Raw genomic sequence first — 10891 nt, forward strand, 5'->3', positions numbered from 1 at the left:
GCAGGAGTCTCTGACGTCACCTGGTGGCACTTGCCACTCAGAGCAGTCCAGTGTGCCAGCAGCACCTCTGTTTCCAAGATGGCAGAGGTCTGGAGCACACTGGAGGAGCTCTGGACACCTCCCAGGGGAGGTGCAGGTCAGGGGAGTGGTCACTCCCCTTTCCTTTGTCCAGTTTCGCGCCAGAGCAGGGGCTAAGGGGTCCCTGAACCGGTGTAGACTGGCTTATGCAGAATTGGGCACATCTGTGCCCAACAAAGCATTTCCAGAGGCTGGGGGAGGCTACTCCTCCCCTGCCTTCACACCATTTTCCAAAGGGAGAGGGTGTCACACCCTCTCTCAGAGGAAGTTCTTTGTTCTGCCATCCTGGGCCAGGCCTGGCTGGACCCCAGGAGGGCAGCTGCCTGTCTGAGGGGTTGGCAGCAGCAGCAGCTGCAGTGAAACCCCAGGAAGGGCAGTCTGGCAGTACCAGGGTCTGTGCTACAGACCACTGGGATCATGGGATTGTGCCAACTATGCCAGGATGGCATAGAGGGGGCAATTCCATGATCATAGACATGTTACATGGCCATATTCGGAGTTACCATGGTGAAGCTACATATAGGTAGTGACCTATATGTAGTGCACGCGTGTAATGGTGTCCCCGCACTCACAAAGTTCAGTGAATTGGCTCTGAACAATGTGGGGGCACCTTGGCTAGTGCCAGGGTGCCCACACACTAAGTAACTTTGCACCTAACCTTTACCAGGTAAAGGTTAGACATATAGGTGACTTATAAGTTACTTAAGTGCAGTGTAAAATGGCTGTGAAATAACGTGGACGTTATTTCACTCAGGCTGCAGTGGCAGGCCTGTGTAAGAATTGTCAGAGCTCCCTATGGGTGGCAAAAGAAATGCTGCAGCCCATAGGGATCTCCTGGAACCCCAATACCCTGGGTACCTCAGTACCATATACTAGGGAATTATAAGGGTGTTCCAGTAAGCCAATGTAAATTGGTAAAAATGGTCACTAGCTTGTCAGTGACAATTTGGAAAGAAATGAGAGAGCATAACCACTGAGGTTCTGATTAGCAGAGCCTCAGTGAGACAGTTAGTCACTACACAGGAAACACATTCAGGCACACTTATGAGCACTGGGGCCCTGGGTTACCAGGGTCCCAGTGACACATACAACTAAAACAACATATATACAGTGAAAAATGGGGGTAACATGCCAGGCAAGATGGTACTTTCCTACACAACCCCCCCCCAAACGAAGGACAATAAGACTAGCCATTACCTGATGAGTCTTCATTGTCTAAGTGGAAATATCTGGAGAGTCCATCTGCATTGGAGTGGCTACTCCCAGGTCTATGTTCCACTGTATAGTCCATTCCCTGTAGGGATATGGACCACCTCAACAATTTAGGATTTTCACCTTTCATTTGTTTTAGCCAAAGTAGAGGTTTGTGGTCTGTCTGAACAATGAAGTGAGTGCCAAACAGGTATGGCCTCAACTTCTTCAGAGCCCAGACCACAGCAAAGGCCTCCCTCTCAATGGCAGACCAACGCTTTTCTCTAGGGGTCAACCTCCTACTAATAAAAGCAACAGGTTGATCCTGGCCCTCAGAATTAAGTTGTGATAGGACTGCCCCTACTCCTAATTCAGATGCATCAGTTTGGACATAGAATTTTTTAGAGTAACAAGGGCTTTTCAGGACAGGTGCAGAGCACATGGCCTGCTTCAGCTCCTCAAAAGCTTTCTGACAGCTTGCTGTCCATAATACCTTTTTAGGCATTTTCTTGGATGTGAGGTCATTAAGAGGGGCTGCAATGGAGCCATAGTTCTTAATGAACCTCCTGTAATACCCAGTGAGGCCTAGGAAGGCTCTCACCTGAGTCTGAGTGGTAGGGGGAACCCAATCAATAATAGTTTGGATTTTCCCCTGAAGTGGTGCAATCTGTTCCCCACCAACAAGGTGTCCCAGATAAACCACCTTACCCTGCCCTATCTGGCACTTTGAAGCCTTGATAGTGAGGCCTGCCTTTTGCAGAGCCTCCAAAACTTTCCATAGGTGGACCAGGTGATCATCCCAGCTGGAGCTAAAGACAGCTATATCGTCCAAATATGCTGCACTGAAAGCTTCCAGCCCTTGCAGGACTGTGTTCACCAACCTCTGAAAAGTGGCAGGTGCATTTTTCAAACCAAAAGGCATTACAGTAAACTGGTAATGTCCTCCAATGGTAGAAAATGCAGTCTTAGGTTTAGCATCTTTTGACAATTTGATCTGCCAATACCCTGCAGTCAAATCAAAAGTGCTTAGATACTTGGCAGATGCCAGTGTATCTATGAGCTCATCTGCCCTGGGTATAGGGTGAGCATCAGTTTTGGTTACCAAGTTGAGACCTCTATAGTCTACACAAAACCTCATTTCCTTCTTTCCATCTTTAGAATTGGGTTTTGGTACCAGTACCACAGGAGAAGCCCATGGACTGTCAGAGTGCTCAACCACTCCTAGTTCCAACATTTTCTGAACTTCTTGCTTTATGCAGTCCCTGACATGGTCAGGCTGCCTATAGATCTTACTTTTGACAGGTAAACTGTCTCCAGTATCTATAGTGTGCTCACACCAAGAAGTGGTGCCTGGCACAATAGAGAAGAGTTCTGAAAATTGTCCTAGGAGATTTATGCAATTATCTTTCTGCTCAGCAGTAAGACAATCAGCCAAAACTACACCTTCCACAAGAGCATCTTGTTCTGTGGAAGAGAAGAGATCAGGTAGAGGATCACTGTCTTCTTCCTGTCCCTCATCAGTTGCCATGAGCAGGGTGAGATCAGCCCTGTCATAGTAGGGTTTCAGGCGGTTGACATGGAGCACCCTAAGGGGACTCCTGGCAGTGCCTAAGTCAACCAAGTAGGTGACTTCACCCTTCTTTTCAACAATTGTGTGGGGTCCACTCCATTTATCTTGGAGTGCTCTTGGGGCCACAGGCTCCAAGACCCACACTTTCTGCCCTGGTTGGTACTGAACCAAAACAGCCTTCTGATCATGCCATTGCTTCTGGAGCTCTTGGCTGGCCTGAAGTTTTTTACTGGCCTTTTTCATGTACTCAGCCATCCTCGATCTGAGGCCAAGTACATAATCCACAATATCCTGCTTAGGAGCTTTTAAAGGTTGTTCCCAACCCTCCTTTACAAGTGTGAGTGGACCCCTAACAGGGTGTCCAAAAAGAAGTTCAAAGGGGCTGAAGCCCACTCCTTTCTGGGGTACCTCCCTGTAGGCAAAAAGGAGGCATGGTAGAAGGATATCCCATCTCCTGCAGAGTTTTTCAGGGAGTCCCATAATCATGCCTTTGAGAGTTTTATTAAATCTCTCCACCAGTCCATTTGTTTGTGGATGATAGGGTGTTGGGAACTTGTAAGTTACACCACACTCCTTCCACATGGCCTTTAAGTATGCAGACATGAAATTGCTTCCTCTGTCTGATACTACTTCCTTTGGGAAGCCCACCCTGGAAAATATTCCCAGGAGGGCCTTTGCCACTGCAGGAGCTGTAGTGGTCCTTAAAGAAATAGCTTCAGGATATCTTGTGGCATGGTCCACTACCACCAAGATAAACCTATTGCCTGAAGCAGTAGGAGGGTCAAGTGGGCCAACTATGTCAACCCCTACCCTTTCAAAGGGAACCCCAACCACAGGCAGTGGGATAAGGGGTGCCTTTGGAGTGCCACCTGTCTTGCCACTGGCTTGACAGGTTTCACAGGACTTACAAAATTCCTTTGTGTCCTCAGACATCCTAGGCCAATGAAACAATGGAACCAATCTGTCCCAAGTTTTCATTTGACCCAGGTGCCCAGCTAGGGGAATGTCATGTGCCAGTGTTAGGAGGAACTTTCTGTACTCCTGAGGAATCACTAATCTCCTGGCAGCTCCAGGTTTAGGATCCCTATGCTCAGTGTACAAGAGGTTGTCCCCCCAGTAAACTCTGTGAGAGTCACTGACATCCCCATTAGCCTGTTTGACAGCTTGCTGTCTGAGACCCTCTAATGTGGGACAGGTTTGCTGTGCCACACTCAGCTCCTCCCTGGCAGTCCCCCCTTCACCCAAAAGCTCAGCAGTGTCTGCTTCCAGCTCCTCTGGTGTAGGTTCTGCACAGGGAGGGAATTCTTCTTCCTCAGAAGTAGAATCCACTGTAGAGGGAGGGATAGTAGGAAGTGGTTTGCTTCTACTAGCCCTAGCTTTAGGGAGCACTTGGTCCATTGTTCCAGGATCCAAGCTTCCCTGTCCTTTTTGCTTTTTGGCCTGAGCCCTTGTCAAAGCAAAAATATGCCCTGGGATGCCCAGCATTGCTGCATGGGCCTCCAACTCCACATCTGACCAAGCTGATGTCTCCAAATCATTCCCTAATAGACAGTCTACAGGTAAATCTGAAGCTACCACAACTTTCTTTGGACCAGTTACCCCCCCCCCAGTTGAGATTTACAACAGCCATGGGGTGGCTTTGTGTTATGTTGTGAGCATTGGTTACTTGGTACTGGTGTCCAAGTATGTGTTGTTCAGGGTGCACCAGTTTCTCAATCACCATTGTGACACTGGCACCTGTGTCCCTGTAGGCCTGGACCTCAACACCATTTATTAGGGTTAGTTGCTTGTACTTCTCCAAGTTTTGGGGGCAAGCAACCAAAGTGGCTAAATCAATAGCCCCTTCAGAGACTAAAGTAGCCTCTGTGGTCTCCCTAATTAGACCAACCCCAACTAAATTACCAAAAGTGAGCCCAGCTACTCCCTTGGATTGGCTATTAGTAGGTTTGCTCCCACCACCACTGCTATTAGTAGGGACACTAGGTGTAGCAGTAGGGGTTGTAGTGGTAGCAGCTGTGGTGCCTTTCTTTGGACAACTGGGATCTGTTGTCCAATGGCCTTTTATTTTACATAAATAGCACCATGGTTTCTTTTCCTTGTTCTGATTAAAGGAGGATTTGGACCCACCACCCCCACCAGAGTGTTTTTGTGGGCCTGATGAAGACTCATTTTTAGATTTGTCCCCACCCTTGTCAGAAGACTTACCATCCTTCTTTTTGTTGCCATCTTTGTCACCCCCTGTATGAACTTTTCTGTTCACTCTTGTTCTGACCCATTTGTCTGCCTTCTTTCCCAATTCTTGGGGAGAGGTCAGATCAGAGTCCACCAAGTACTGGTGCAACAAATCAGACACACAATTATTAAGAATATGCTCTCTCAGGATTAAGTTATACAGGCTGTCATAATCAGTAACTTTACTGCCATCTAACCACCCCTCCAAGGCCTTCACTGCCTGGTCAATGAAATCAACCCAGTCTTGTGAAGACTCCTTTTTGGTCTCTCTGAACTTTATCCAGTACTGTTCAGTGGTTAAGCCATAACCATCCAGGAGTGCATTCTTAAGAACTTGGAAATTATTGGCATCATTTTCTTTCACAGTAAGGAGCCTATCCCTACCTTCTCCACTAAATGATAGCCATAGGATAGCAGCCCACTGCTTTTGAGGGACATCCTGTACAGCACAGGCCCTCTCAAGTGCAGCAAACCACTTGTTAATGTCATCCTCCTCCTTATAAGGGGGAACTATCTTGTGCAGATTCCTGGAATCATGCTCTTTTGCAGGATGACTATGGGGAATACTGCTGCTGCCACCATGGGTATCTAAACCCAACTTCTGTCTTTCCTTCTCTAATTCTAAAGACTGTCTATCCAAATCCAGCTGTTGCTTATTGAGCTTCAGTCTGGTTTGTTCCACTCTCAATCTATTGAGCTCCCTTTCTAACAATCTGTCATCAGGGTGGGTGGGAGGGACATTTCTAGATACAGAGGTATGATGGGAATGAACAGAAGGAGACCTGTCCCTTACAGAGGGCACCCTAACAGCTTGGCTACCAGTATAATGTGAGAGCACACCATCAGTATGGTGTGATTCAACCTCTGTACCAACTATGCTAGACTGTCTAGTAATGGGCAGGCTGAGAAGTTTCTTTCCTGAACCTTTTCCTGGGGGAGTCCCTGGATCAGATTGAGAACCATTAGCTACTTTTTCACCAGATTGGGCACTTATGGCCTTATCCTGTACTCTAAGCATATTAATTAACAGTTCTAAGGAAGGATTCTTCCCTACACTCAAACCTCTCTCTATGCAGAGACTCCTTGCTCCTTTCCAGCTAAGGTGATCATATACAAGTTTGGACAGTTCAACATTTTTTCCTGTGCCAGACATTTTTTAGAGAGAGTTAAAGTGATAGAAAAAGAGAAAAAAGTTTTCAGAACTTTTTGGAAAGACAGAAAAAAACTTTTTAAACTTTTAAGAACTTTTTGAAAGTTTTAGAAGTACTTTTCAGCACTTAGAAAAGAGTGCAAAGAGGAAATGCTAAACTTTTTGGCTATGTGTATATACACTGACCTTGTTTTGTATATTTTTCTCTTATGAAAAGTACAATGACAAGAGTGGTAAGTAGTCTCAAGCACTTATCCCACCACTGCACAACCAATGTAGGAGGCTGGACTGGCTTGTAGTGAGTACCAAGGGGTACTTGCACCTTGCACCAGGCCCAGTTATCCCTTATTAGTGTATAGGGTGTCTAGCAGCTTAGGCTGATAGATAATGGTAGCTTAGCAGAGCAGCTTAGGCTGAACTAGGAGACGTGTGAAGCTACTACAGTACTACTTAGTGTCATATGCACAATATCATAAGAAAACACAATACACAGTTATACTAAAAATAAAGGTACTTTATTTTGATGACAATATGCCAAAGTATCTTAGAGTGTACCCTCAGTGAGAGGATAGGAAATATACACAAGATATATATACACAATAGCAAAAATATGCAGTATAGTCTTAGAAAACAGTGCAAACAATGTATAGTTACAATAGGATGCAATGGGGAAACATAGGGATAGGGGCAACACAAACCATATACTCCAAAAGTGGAATGCGAACCACGAATGGACCCCAAACCTATGTGACCTTGTAGAGGGTCACTGAGACTATTAGAAAATAGTGAGAGTTAGAAAAATAACCCTCCCCAAGACCCTGAAAAGTGAGTGCAAAGTGCACTAAAGTTCCCCTAAGGACAAAAGAGTCGTGTTAGAGGAATAATGCAGGAAAGACACAAACCAGCAATGCAACAACTGAGGATTTCCAATCTAGGGTACCTGTGGAATAAGGGGACCAAGTCCAAAAGTCACAAGCAAGTCGGAGATGGGCAGATGCCCAGGAAATGCCAGCTGCGGGTGCAAAGAAGCTTCGACTGGACAGAAGAAGCTGAGGTTTCTGCAGGAACAAAAAGGGCTAGAGACTTCCCCTTTGGTGGACGGATCTCTCTTGCCTTGGAGAGTCGTGCAAAAGTGTTTTCCCGCCGGAAGGACGCCAACAAGCCTTGCTACACGCAAATCGTGCGTTTGGCGTTTTTGGACACTGCTGGGGCCCAGGAGGGACCAGGAGGTCGCAAATTGGACCTGCAGAGAGAAGGGACGTCGAGCAAGACAAAGAGCCCTCACTGAAGCAGGTATCACCTGGAGAAGTGCCAGAAATAGGCACTACAAGGATGCGTGAAACGGTGCTCGCCGAAGATGCACAACAGAGTCCCACGTCGCCGGAGACCAACTCAGAAAGTCGTGCAATGCAGGTTAGAGTGCCGTGGTCCCAGGCTTGGCTGTGCACGAAGGATTTCCGCCGGAAGTGCACAGGGGCCGGAGCAGCTGCAAAGTTGCGGTTCCCAGCAATGCAGCCCAGCGAGGTGAGGCAAGGACTTACCTCCACCAAACTTGGGCTGAAGAGTCACTGGACTGTGGGGGTCACTTGGACAGCGTCGCTGGATTCGAGGGACCTCGCTCGTCGTGCTGAGAGGAGACCCAAGGGACCGGTAATGCAGCTTTTTGGTGCCTGCGGTTGCAGGGGGAAGATTCCGTCGACCCACGGGAGATTTCTTCGGAGCTTCTGGTGCAGAGAGGAGGCAGACTACCCCCACAGCATGCACAAGCAGGAAAACAGTCGAGAAGGCGGCAGGATCAGCGTTACAGAGTTGCAGTAGTCGTCTTTGCTACTATGTTGCAGGTTTGCAGGCTTCCAGCGTGGTCAGCGGTCGATTCCTTATCAGAAGGTGAAGAGAGAGATGCAGAGGAACTCGGCTGAGCTCATGCATTCGTTATCTAAAGTTTCCCCAGAGACAGAGACCCTAAATAGCCAGAAAAGAGGGTTTGGCTACCTAGGAGAGAGGAAAGGCTACTAACACATGAAGGAGCCTATCAGCAGGAGTCTCTGACGTCACCTGGTGGCACTGGCCACTCAGAGCAGTCCAGTGTGCCAGCAGCACCTCTGTTTCCAAGATGGCAGAGGTCTGGAGCACACTGGAGGAGCTCTGGACACCTCCCAGGGGAGGTGCAGGTCAGGGGAGTGGTCACTCCCCTTTCCTTTGTCCAGTTTCGCGCCAGAGCAGGGGCTAAGGGGTCCCTGAACCGGTGTAGACTGGCTTATGCAGAATTGGGCACATCTGTGCCCAACAAAGCATTTCCAGAGGCTGGGTGAGGCTACTCCTCCCCTGCCTTCACACCATTTTCCAAAGGGAGAGGGTGTCACACCCTCTCTCAGAGGAAGTTCTTTGTTCTGCCATCCTGGGCCAGGCCTGGCTGGACCCCAGGAGGGCAGCTGCCTGTCTGAGGGGTTGGCAGCAGCAGCAGCTGCAGTGAAACCCCAGGAAGGGCAGTCTGGCAGTACCAGGGTCTGTGCTACAGACCACTGGGATCATGGAATTGTACCAACAATGCCAGGATGGCATAGAGGGGGCAATTCCATGATCATAGACATGTTACATGGCCATATTCGGAGTTACCATGGTGAAGCTACATATAGGTAGTGACCTATATGTAGTGCACGCGTGTAATGGTGTCCCCGCACTCACAAAGTTCAGTGAATTGGCTCTGAACAATGTGGGGGCACCTTGGCTAGTGCCAGGGTGCCCACACACTAAGTAACTTTGCACCTAACCTTTACCAGGTAAAGGTTAGACATATAGGTGACTTATAAGTTACTTAAGTGCAGTGTAAAATGGCTGTGAAATAACGTGGACGTTATTTCACTCAGGCTGCAGTGGCAGGCCTGTGTAAGAATTGTCAGAGCTCCCTATGGGTGGCAAAAGAAATGCTGCAGCCCATAGGGATCTCCTGGAACCCCAATACCCTGGGTACCTCAGTACCATATACTAGGGAATTATTAGGGTGTTCCAGTAAGCCAATGTAAATTGGTAAAAATGGTCACTAGCCTGTCAGTGACAATTTGGAAAGAAATGTGAGAGCATAACCACTGAGGTTCTGATTAGCAGAGCCTCAGTAAGACAGTTAGTCACTACACAGGTAACACATTCAGGCACACTTATGAGCACTGGGGCCCTGGGTTACCAGGGTCCCAGTGACACATACAACTAAAACAACATATATACAGTGAAAAATGGGGGTAACATGCCAGGCAAGATGGTACTTTCCTACAGGGTCATTACAACATTGGCGGTAAAAGCCGCTTACCGCCGTGCAGAAGACCGCCAATACACCGCCGCTGCCGCGGAATTCCGCCACAGCTATTATGACCCACATCTCGGAATCCGCCGAAATTCAGACACCCACACAAGTCCGCCACACCAAAGGTCAGTGATAAACTGGCGAAAACAAATCCTCCACCGTCACGCCAACAGGAATACGCCCACACTATCACGACCCACGAATCCACGTGGCGGTCTTTCAACCGCGGTATTCCATTGGCGGTACACACCGCCGCGCTCAAAATACACACACATCTCCAAAACACCGCCACATTGGACAATTAAAAAAACACACACCTGATACACATACAAACACCACTCCCACACACCCAACACAATATAAAACACACACCCACATCACCCACAAACCCCTACGACCAAAAATTCGAGACGAAGGCGACAGAGAGAGAGCAAAGCAATAGACAACCCCACCACACAGAGGCACACAACACCATCACCCACACAACATCCACGCACAAAACACCCCACACCACTACACATCACCACACTCATCACCACATACACCACCCCACACATCGCCTACACCACCCCATGGCACGCCAAAGACACCCCAGGTTTTCGGAGGAGCAGCTCAGGGTTATGGTGGAGGAAATCGTACGGGTAGAGCCACAGCTATTTGGCTCACAGGTGCAGCACACCTCTATAGCTAGGAAGATGGAGCTATGGCGATGAATCGTGCCCAGGGTCAACACAGTGGGACAGCAGTCAAGAAATCGGGAGGACATCAGGAAGAGGTGGAACGACCTACGGGGGAAGGTGCGTTCCGTGGTCTCCAGGCACAACATCGCGATTCAGCAGACTGGCGGCGGACCCCCACCTCCTCCCCCACAACTAACAAAATGGGAGGAGCAGGTCTTGACCATTATGCATCCTGAGGGCCTCGGAGGAGTCGCTGGAGGAATGGACACTGGTAAGTCAAATCTTAACTATCATATCCTCCACCCTACCTGCATGCTATCACAAACCCCCACCCTCACCCCCTCCCCTATCACTCCAACTCCTCACTAATGTACTAATAACACAAACCACCCATCTCAACACTAAGCCCTGCATGACACAACAAAGCATGGACACCCAGCACCAAAGCATGCCCACTGCACATACCCATAACAACCCCTAACTATCATCACACAAGCCCCCACACAGGAATGCTAGCACTGGGGTACACGCTCACCCACCCATTGCACACCATGACACCCACAGATGCCATAATCATGCTTTTATACCCCTGCAGGACCACTACGTAACGTCACCAGACAGGAGGGTCCAGAAATCTCTACCCCACCCACAGAAGAGGCCCACAGTGATGACAGCAGCTCTGGCCAACTGGA

This window comes from Pleurodeles waltl, chromosome 2_2 (genome assembly GCF_031143425.1).
Source record: "Pleurodeles waltl isolate 20211129_DDA chromosome 2_2, aPleWal1.hap1.20221129, whole genome shotgun sequence".
Classification (NCBI taxonomy): Eukaryota; Metazoa; Chordata; class Amphibia; order Caudata; family Salamandridae; genus Pleurodeles; species Pleurodeles waltl.